This window comes from Rattus norvegicus, chromosome 19 (assembly GCF_021556685.1).
Source record: "Rattus norvegicus strain SHRSP/BbbUtx chromosome 19, alternate assembly SHRSP_T2T, whole genome shotgun sequence".
NCBI classification, from domain to species: domain Eukaryota; kingdom Metazoa; phylum Chordata; class Mammalia; order Rodentia; family Muridae; genus Rattus; species Rattus norvegicus.
The window spans coordinates 55467611-55478891 of NC_141552.1; the positions used below are offsets into that span (position 1 = coordinate 55467611).

At 41.1% G+C, this 11281-nt stretch overlaps 1 long non-coding RNA gene across 1 annotated transcript in view; it reads left to right on the forward strand.

Moving 5' to 3' along the window:
* The window catches only part of LOC147999465 (uncharacterized), a 47030-nt gene extending 37152 nt beyond the window's left edge, over positions 1-9878 (forward strand). Inside the window, exon 10 of the long non-coding RNA XR_015644337.1 lies at positions 9773-9878. This is a non-coding gene — a long non-coding RNA (uncharacterized LOC147999465). The remainder of the gene's footprint in view (positions 1-9772) is intronic.
* The last annotated feature ends 1403 nt before the right edge of the window (positions 9879-11281 follow it).

Below are 11281 nucleotides of genomic sequence, written 5' to 3' on the forward strand. Positions count from 1 at the left end.
ATTTTTTTCTTGTATCTTTGATTCTCTGCTTAGCTAAGTCCATCCCTCTAAGACCCTGGTGCATGCCCTTTGATTTTTTTGTCTTTCTTTGTCTCCTCTTCTTTTCTCTCTGTCATTTCAAAGCAGATTCCCAAATTATTCTTTTTGAGAAGTCTGGTTAACGAATGAAAGAAGAGAGGCAGAATTGCCTTTTGAGGTGGTGTGATGTCAAAAGAATTCTGTGAATTTAGAAGGTGTCCTTTTTTCAAAAGAGGCATAGTGTCTAGAGACATATTTTGAAGAAATATCAGGAATCTGCCATAGGTAAAGAGTCATGGGTGCTAATGGCGTGTTCTGCTCCAGTAAATGGCATTTACTTACTCTTGTACCCTAAGATCTTTGCTGCTACCATTGCTCAAATATGTGCATTCCTTTGCTCTGAAAGTCGAATCTATCTCAGACGGTTATTTTATTAGTAATGCACACTATCTTTCTCTGTGTCTCAAGCTTGATGGTATCCACCCTGTCCTCCAAAGGTTCCCAGTTCCAGCTGTCTTTCCTTGCCCTTTCTCCCTCCATCCCTCCCCCCCAGACTTATCACTCCTAGTCTGGTCCCCTACCATGCCTAGTCTGTGTTGTGCCTTGTTGGTGTCTCCAGCTGTGGTGCCTCATCCTTCATTTCCTCCCTCTCAGGGTATCCAGATGCCATTGCATACTGGGCTAGAAGGATGAAGTCCTGGACAGGTGGGGTCTGCAGGATCCAGGTTTGCTGGGAGTCAGGGTGGAGTTCTTTTCTGAGGATTTTCGTGCTACAGCTAGTGTGCATATACTTTACTGGACTGAACAAGGCTGTATGTGAATGTTGGAGAGAGGGAAGGACTTTTCGGGATGAATGTAAAATCACTGGCTAGAGTTTAAAGTTCCCAGGATGCCTCATTTGCATGGAGAGGCATTCCAGGAATCCCAGGTACGTGCAGGCAGGTTCTTATGGGAGTCAAGGGAGGAAGATGAATTTGTAGGTTTGCCAAGGGCTATGTGGCCTTCCTGGACAAGGTTAGAGAAGAGGAAGCCCTGCTGGAAAAAGGGAGCCTTCCATTTTGCACTGAGCTCAGAGGAGGTATCGGGACATGGTAGACTGAGACTTTAAGTAGTAGGGTTTCCCAATGCCAGTCCACCACAGAATCTATTTTATCCATGGTCTCCCCTATAGCCGTCCTCTTTAGCTAACCTCTCTGGGTTTATGGTTATAGCTTGATTCTCATTTACTTAAAAGATATAAGCGAATATCCACTTATAAGAGAATATATAACATTTGTCTTTCCAGGTCTCTATTACCTCATTAAGATGATTTTTTTCTAGCTCCAACCATATGCCTACAAATTTTATGATGTCATTTTTTATGATGTCATTTTTAACAGCTGAGTAATATTCCATTGTGCAAATGTACTGCATTTTCTTTTTTTATTCTTCAGTTGAGGGACATTTGGTTGCTTCCAGCTTCTGGCTATTGTGAATGAACACGGTTGAGCAAGTGTCCCCGGGGTAACATGCAGCATCGTTTGGGTATGTGCCCAAGAGTGGTATAGCTAGGTCTTGAGGTAGATCGATTCCCAACTTTCTGAAGAATGGCCATATTGATTTCCATAGTGGCTGTCCAAGTTTGAACTTCCACCAGCAATGAAGGGATGTTCCCATTGCTCACCATCCTTGTCAGCCTGAGCGCTCACTTGTGTTGTTGACCTTAGCCATTCTGACAGGTATTCAAGATGGAATCTCAAAGTGTTTTTGATTTGCAATTCCCTGATGGCTAAGGATGTTCAACATTTCTTTAAGTGTTTCTCAGCCATTCGAGATTCCTCTATTTTTTAGATCTGAACCCATTTTTTAAATTGGATTATTTTTCGATTATTTGATCTTTTGATATCTGGTTTCTTGAGTTCTTTATATATTTTGGATATTAGACCTCTATTGGATGGGGAGTTGGTAAAAATCTTTTTCTATCCTATAGGCTGTCTCGGTGTGAAATGATTCTATAAAGCTCTGCCTTATAGAAGCTTTTCTGTCTCACAAGGTCCCTTTCAACTTTCTGTTCAGGAAGTCATCTCCTCTTGTGCCAATGTGTTCAAGGCTGTTTCCCACTTTTTCTTCCATTAGGATCAGTGTGTCTGGTTTTGTGTTGAGGACTTAAGTTTCGTGTAGGGTGATAAACATCGATCTATTTGCATCCTTCTACAGGCAGATATCCAATTTGATTACCACCATTGGTTGGAGATGCTTTCTTTCATCCATTGTGTCTTTTTGACTTCCTCAAGGCAGCTATAAGAATCAAGGTGGGCTCCCAAGTTGTTTCTGGTTGTCTTCACAACAATCTCCCTGCTGACTACAAGCCGAGGCCCCTGAGCACTGTGCTTCATTACATTGAAAAAAAAAAGATGCCATTAAAAGAGATTGGAGAGATGGTTCAGTGGTTAGGAGCACTGGCTGCTCTTCTAGAGGTCCTGAGTTCAAATCCCAGCAACAACATGGTGACTCACAACCATCTGTAATGGCATCTGATGCCCTCTCCTGGTGTGTCTGAAGACAGCTACAATGTACTTATATATAATAAATAAATCTTAAATAAAAGGTTGTAGCTAGCCTATTAAAAGTATATTAATTGATAAAGATAGATCACTTGATAAGGCCTTGCCATGTAACCTCATAATTTATATAGATCATGCTTGTGATCCTAGTAATGGGGAGGTGAAAAGTCAGCTGAATCAGTGAACCCCAGGCCTTGAGAGACCCTATCTCTAAAAGTAAGATGGAGAGCTCCTGAGGAACTTTGAGCTTTGGCTGATGAGTCCTGCATGGTCATCGAAGGAACAGTGTGTTGACCTCCACAAGTGCACAAGTGTCAACAATTGCTAGGCATGAGACCTGTGTGTGTGTGTGTGTGTGTGTGTGTGTGTATGTACAAACTCTGTGACCTTTAGGATAACCCTTAAAGCTGAGAAAATGAACTCTAAAATCATGAGTTCAAAAATATGTAAATGAGATTTCTCAACTATGTAAAATATAAGGATGCAATATGAATTACAGGAGGGGCTTCATGAATCTAAAAGAACAGAGAGGTAGCTGCACTATGAGCCAGTCTGTCAGAAAGATATAAAGGTAGGGAGATACAAAGGCAAGAAGATTCCTGAGTTCAAGGTCAGACTGGGACAAAGCAAATTTGGTGCCCAACCATAGCGAGAGTGGTGATCTCAGATCCCACCTAGCTAGCTTATTATCTGTGCTTACAAAGGCAGGCAAAACTCTGCACTCATTTGCAATGTTAAGGAAATTGTGCTTGCTGTCTTTCCTTAGTAGTCAAGGGGCTAAGGGCAAAAAATGCTGATTGGTGGGATAATCAAAAGGGAACCTGGGGTGGACGATTGAATTGATATGCAAATAAAAGATTGTGCTTTGGTCTGAGAGAGCTGAGGTGGCTGGAGATCTTCAGAAAGCTGTCTGGAGCAGAGCACAGGCTGTCAGCTTGTACCCATGATTTGGCTTCCAGTTGTTCGTTTTGAAGCTCTTGAACACTGCTTCCTCAGAAACCCTGTCCATGGGGAGGCAGGTCATAGGCATCTGGTTTCAAATCCATGTTTACAGATGTGTCCACATACCTGCAGGCACCCCTATATCATAGGTGAACACACCACACACACACACACACACACACACACACACACACTCCCCCCCCTCTCCCTATCAATCAATTTAATGAACTTTTAGACTAATAGTTTTCATAGTGATTCTTGACAAACTTCTTGTTTCTGAGTTAACTTGTAACTAAAAGTGATGTATCTTCCCTGTTGTCACCCAACTTCTCTCAGCTCGCAAACTGCTCCCTGGGGACAAGCAACTCAGAAGGGAACATAGGATAACTGTAACTTAATGGAACCCCAATGGCTTATAAAAGTTAATGTGGCTAAGACAATTAATGAAGCTTCTACAGCAGGGGACGTGAGCCTGAGGATAATTTATGCATTGGGACAATCAGGCTCATTATGAACATTATTTAACATTCCCCAGGCCCTCACCCAGAGCGTGGCTATACATATAAACACAGACCTGAGCATATTTTAGACTCCTATAGGTAGGAAAATATTTCTCGGTAGAAGACTTGAAAAGATCTCAATGTGGAACACAATAGCTAGTCCAAAGAACCAGGAAGGGGCATTTTCCCATGAGGGTCGATGAGTAAGTAATCTTGTATAAGAAGGCAAAATTATTAGACATATTGGAAACTACAAGTAAAATAAAGCTTCTAGGTAACAGCCCCCGCTGAATCCTTAAGCAAAGGAAACGGCGATCAGCAATTCTGCAGTGAGGAGCAGGCTAGCATGGTCTGAACCCACTGGTGACTCTAGAACATTAAATGCGAGGCAATCAGATGCTGGCTCTTTATGACGGTTAGTAGTGGGAGAGAAGAAGACTGTACGGGAAGTGTATTTATAAAGCGTCTGAGCCTGGATCAGCAAGGTGGCTCGCCAGATAAAAGTGCTTGCTGGTGGAACCTTGACAATATGAGTTCGGTTCCCGGAAGTGACGTTAAGGATGGAGGGAGAAACCAACTCCACAAAGTTGCTCTCTGGTGGCCACATGTGTACCATGGCCCATGCATGCCCTCCATATATATCGTACACACGCACACATGCATATGCTATATAAGGCAATTTAAGACAATTTGAGACCTACTTATGTAAAGTCCTCAAAACCTGCCAATTCGTGGGACATGCCTGGGATAAAGGAAAATTGACGTAAACCTATAGAGATAATTAATCAGAAGCAGAACTCGAGGTGCTTGTTCGTGTACATTAACAGAGTAGGTAAATTAGGAACAAAATTAGTTACAAAAATAAAAGAAACATAACGCATTATATGGGCATTGGTGGGACCAGATTCAAATAAACGTATATAAAATATTTTCATGTTATTAGGAAATTATTGACTTTGAAAGAATTGGTGTCTTCTCAGAGGACACACAGAAGACCAAGTGTTTATGGTTGAGATGCTGTTCTGTGTAGAGTTTTCTCTATAACGCTCTACTGAAAAGACACAGGTCAGCACAGTACTGAACAATGGCTCTGTGGATGAGCCTAAGTCTGATTAGTGTGTGCGCTGGCTGCATTTAAACTCTGCACAATTGGGAGGACTGTTGATGTGCCCCGTGAGGAACAAACAGACTGTGAAAGGGTTGTATCCTGTGGGTACTCAGAGCTGGTGCGTCATCAGATCAAACCCGAGCGTTTTTTTTGGGCTGATATTAACATTTATGTATTCTTCAAATACAGTACGAGCCACGTCTAGACTTTAAAAGTGTTTAAAGAAATTGCCATCCATTTACAAATAAGCCGTGAGCCTCTTAATGGAAAAATAATAACTTCTCCTCGCGTGCATGTGCACATGTGTGAGTCTGCCTAGATCTTTACATGGGAACCAGGGGTCCGAGCTGAACTCCTGATGCTTGTTCAGCTGAGTTACATCCTCAGACTCCGGATTCAAAACAAGACCTTCTCTACATAAATAATTTAGACTCTTTCATCCAAATAAGTTGTAATGGCAATTAAGATGTTTCTGTTGTACCTATTTATTTTAAAAACATTTTTTCTAGTGCCTAATTTGAATATTGGACATATAGATGCATGTAGTTTATTTATTTTGAGAGGCGCGCAAAGTGCATTTTAATAAATCACGTGAGAGGTTGTCGGACTTGGTCAAGTATCTGGAAAGAAGCTTCAGTGAATTTGGGGAAACCGAGGCAATCAATCATATTTAAGCATCTGTAAAACCTAAGGTGTGTTGAGTGCCAGGCTACTTGGTTATAGTAATGATGTTTTGTAAGACGGAGAGGAGTCACATCAAACGTGAACATTTAGTCGTCACACACGCCTACCCTGTGGGCTCCTGTCAATGCACATCGAGCCCCGGCTTCCTTCCTCACTGCCTAGGTTGTCTTGTCCCCTTCGAAGTAAAGCATGTGAACGTGGGACATGTGTGCTTAGCCTGCTGAGACCCGGCTTCAAAGCTGGCACTGTGAGGTTTATCTTTTCCCCACTGGCATTTTTTAAGTTTTACTCTAGTTTGGCTCGACCAGTGAACTAGAGTTCTGCACGCTTTGCATGTGTTATCCTGTACAGGGCAGAGGTTAACCTTCGATGTTGTTCCTCAGAAACTACCTACCTTGTTTGATTTTGCTCTGTTTTTCAGTGGGACCTGGGACTCGCTGATTGGATTAGGTTGACTGGCCAACCAGCCCAGGGAAATACCGGTCTCTGTCTTCTCAGTGCGGAGAGTAAAGCATGCCCTATGATACCCAGCTTTTTAAGTGGGTTTGGAGAATCAAACTCAGGTCCTAAATGCTTCCGTAGCAAGCTCTTTAGACAGAACCATCTCTCTAGCGAGAAATAGTTAAGTACGTAATACAATATCATTGATTATAGGCATGGTATTACATGGCAAATCTCTAGACCTTTATTTAGTTGGCCCTGATTTATCATTGCTACGCTCTAGAGATCTGAAAGCCACACTGTTGATGCTTCCCACTGACTTCTGATAAGGTCTGGTACATTTCCTTGCATAGCACGTGTCCTACCCGATGCATCTCAGGAGGGATCCGTTTCTTTCCGCTGTGCAGAATGCCAACCTAACTCAAGACAGCGTAGCGTGTCTTATGTCCCACTTGATTTTCTTTCCCACTTATTGTTGACCTTAATAAGATTTTTGTTTGCATCCATTCCCTGTTGGAAGTTTGACACAACTAAACATTAGGGGAAAAAAAAGGGAGAAGACAGCTATTAGCATCTTGTGGATACCCTTGGTTTCTTTGTTTGGGTGGTTTCCATTGCAATGTTTTCCTGCTTTAATGAGATTCGTGTTCATGGGAATAGGGACTAGTATAAAAGGCAACGATGCAAACAACTCTGAAAGGCCGAATGCTACAATAAAATCTACCTTCTGGGACTCTCGAGAACTCTGGAGGAGGATTGTGGACCACTATTGTATTTAAGCACGGCAGATCCCCGGGCAGCCATAAAGGGGAATGTGGATTTCTGGATACTGGATCGGTACTAACAAACATTTTACAGAAAATATTCAATCAGTTGCCGGGCAGCCTTTCATGTGGAAATCTTATCACTTGCATTGACCTGATTTAGAGTTTCAGAGCGGGGAAAATAATCACTCAGATCCTGGAAACGGGTTGACCCGCAGGTGGGCCTATTCATCCATTTAATGTGGCGGTTTCCAATGTGGCTTTGGGAGGCAGGAACAGGTCACCTGGGAAATAGAAAGGCAAATTTTAAGTCCCATCCCAGACCCCAGACACAAACATCTAAAGGTGGGTCTCACCTCGTATTCCCACAAAGCCTACCAGGAATTCAGATCAATGCACAACTTTTTAAGAATGACTGGATTGTTTTCCAGAGATTGATTTTGAAATTTCTACTGTGATTTCTTTGAGGGCGGAATAAAGGTTCACTTTTCTTGATACGGCAAAGTCATCCGAATCAGATAAATAGTCTTTTCTTGCCTAAGATTTTTAATAAAAGCCCAAAGGTTTCATAATAACTTGAGAATTCTGCATATTGATCATAATTAAGACAACGCACATTTATTATTATAACCCTCATGTCTCTTTATTCATGTTAGCTACTGTAAATGGACTGATGCATAACTTTTAAGTTTCCATATTTCGAGGGACAATAAGAAAATTCTTAATCTGTCCCTTTTGTTGCTGTGATGGAACAACAAGGGTTGGAAATCTATTTTTGGTTGTGTGCCTAGCCTTTAACAGCTGAGCCATCTCTTCAGCCCTCCATTGGATATTTATAAAGAAAGGGTTATTTGGGTTCAAACCTAATGAAGATGATGAGACTTCATATCTAAGAAGTTCAGAGAACTACACTGAGATACGATAGAATTTCGCAAAATCAAGATGAAGAGGCTGTTTTAAAGATTTATATTAAAATGTTACATGTGTGTATGTGCACGTGTTTGTGTCTATGTGTGTGCAGGTCTCTCTGTGTGTGTGAATGTATGATATATATACATCCATATACATACATATATACATATATACATACATATATTTGTATATATATACATACACACACATATATATACATACATATATATACATATATATACAAAAGCATATATACATATATATATGTATATATATATGTATATATATATGCTTTTGAAAGCCAGAAGATGGTGTTAGATCCTCTGAAGTTGGAGTTATGGGCAGTTGTGAGGCACACAATATGGTCCTGGGAATGTAACTTGGATCCTGGGAAAAGTAGCAATTGGCTTAACTACTGAGCCACCTGTCCAGTCCTACCTACGACTGTGCACCACATGTGTGCAGGGCCTGCTGAAGCCGGAAGTGTCAAGTTCTCTGGGACTGGAGTTACTGATGGTTGTAAGCTGCCCTGTGGTGCCCTGTGGAACTGGGTTCTCAGCAAGAACAGCCGGTGCTCTTAACTGCTGAACCATGTCTCCAGCTCCAACAAGGAGAAACGAAATGACAGTTTTCTCACCAGAAATGATACCAAAGAGGATAGTCTTACCGTCGTAGTATTGAAAGGCAGAGAAAAAGCAACCTGTCCACATAGAATTCCAGGTCCAGAGGAACATGTATTTCAGAAACGAATGAATAGACATATTTTCAGACATATGGAAATTGAAAGAACTTAAAACCAGGTGATGAGGCTTTTCCAACTACAAAATTGTTGATAAACCAAAAGGAAAACAAACAGACTCAAATAGTTCATATGCACAGGAAAAGGTGCCTGACATAACCCAAGGAATGAAAATGGAATCATGATGGGATTTAGTTTTAAAAAGACTTATAACATTCACATTATTTTTTTTTGTTTGGTTTTTTTGAAGTGCTCTCAAAAACATTTTGAAATTATAATTCTCCCACCTTAGTCTCTTCAACTTGCTAAAAAAAGTTAACTCTCCATAGTTTTAGAGGCCAACCTTGTATTGTTTCTTTAAGGCAAAAATATTCTGAATACTTTTTTCAGAATTTAGAATATAATCATGTAGATAATTCCCATTTTACTCATAGTCAATGGGACTAAAAATCAAAGCCCAACTTTCATAATCCAAGATCTAGTCAACCTGATTTCAACCTTGGTATGATATATTCATGCACTGAAGAAACAAAAGATTTATACCTCATTAATGTACACTTTCTATGCTATCAATTGAATACATTTAATTTTAATTAGTAAATAATTGGTTATAGGTTTCAAACATTGACAGATGAGAAAATGAAATTTTTATATTGTTTCTTGTTGTGTAAAAAGATTTAGCCACTTTGAAAAACTGATTGATATTATCCATTAAGCAAAGCATGTACTCATTGTAGGCCAGAATTTCCATTTCTGGATGTATGCTTAATGGAAATCAGTTTCTTTCTTTTATAACATTTATTTATATGGAGTACGCACATCATAGTGTGTGTGTATGTGTGTGTGCACACACGTGTGCGTGTGTTTAGGGTCAGGGAAAAATTCACAGGAGTTGGTTTTCTCCTTCTATTTTCTACTGTGTAATTCCAGAAATCAAACCCAGGTAATCAGGCTTGGTGACAACTGCCACAGCCCGCTGAGTGATCTCACTGACCTTTAGGGAAGTTAATGTCTGCATTCTTTAAGAGACATGTACAAAGTGTTCATGGGCATTGGGTGATAGATCCAAACCAGTAACTCAAATGACATGACTTTCTCGTCTCTATTTTCCTCCTCTCTAGATGACTGCTGAAACTCCATATTGGCCGCCAGTTGTGTTTTCCTTAAGCCTAAGTAAAATTTGTACTCAAGCTTCCTTCAGCATACATTAAATTCTTTTATTTATGAGACTAAGAACCCTGAGATGGCATCTGAATCTCCCTGGTGAGCTGGTTAGGTGTTTTGTTTTTGTTTTTGTTTGTTTTTTTGTCAACTTGATATAACCTAGGGTGACTTGAGAAGAGGGAACCTCAATTAAAGAATTGTCTCTATGAAATTAACCTGTGACTATGTATATGAGAGATTATATACATTCATTGATTGATATGTGATGTGGGAGGAGCTAGCTCACTGTGGGCTGCCCCATAGGTGCCAGATAGCCTTCTGTTGTTTAAGGAAGCTTGTGAGGGTGAGCTGGAGCGAGACAGTAAGCAATGTTCTCCCATGCGTTCTGTTTCAGTTGTTGCTAGAGTTTCCGTCCAGGCTTCTCTTGATGACGTCAGGACTGTTACCCGGAAGCGGAAACGGAAATAAACTCTTTCGTAAGTCACAGGAAGGCAAGCTAGAAAACCAAGTGACATGTGAAATGCCAGATGGGCTTTCCCTCAGATTCCCACCAACACTCTATGAGGCTGGGATACCGATGTACCGTCCAAGCTTACTCTACCTAGATGACACTGAAGATCATGACTTGAAGCTTTAGGCCATGGTTTCGGTGTGAACCTAGAAAACCTTGGGTGAGAGGTGTGCGTAGGATAGCAAAGGCTTGGCAGAAGAGTTGTTCCAGGAGGGAAAAGAATAGAACCGGAAGCAGGATTCCTGGGTTTCCCTTCAGGATGAAGTGAAAAGCTGAGTCAACTGGAAAAGTAAAATATAGTCCCTACCCTTAGCCCTGCATAGTTACCGATGACGTAAACGTTCCGCTTGTTACCGGTGTTAATTGGTGCTTTGGGTTTAAGCGGTCTCAGTAGTCTTGTAGTTTCTTCCAGCTACCTTCCCCTATGCACCCCTCCACTTCTTTCTATCCTTCAGCTCCACCCCACTTGGTTCTTGTGCATTTATTTTGATTTTCCCATTTGGGAAGACATGCAGATTTCCAGAAAGGAACGCAGACCTGTGGACACCCGGATTTCAGCCCTGTCAGGGAGAGCATCTAGGTCTGATTTTGGAAGACATTTAACTTCCAGAGCAACAGTATTGGGAGGCAGGGCCTTTGGGGGAGGCTAACAGTGTTGTAAGAGAGTTTGGTGGGAGGAGTTTGAGTGTCTCTTTATTCTTCATTCCAGAGGCTATGTGAGCCACTCTGCCTTCTCTTGGAAGGATGCAGGTATAAGTTACCCATCTTGGAAGCATGAGGGCAACTGGTTCTGCTCATACCTTGGTTTTAAAACTCCTCTGCCTTCAGAACTATGGGAAAGTATATTTCTGTTTCTTTTTTTTTTAAGGGTATAGTTATTGAACTGAACTGAGAAGAGTGGTGATTGGGTCAGGTAGCGAGGAACTACTGCATTGTTAAAGTTAATAATGATTAA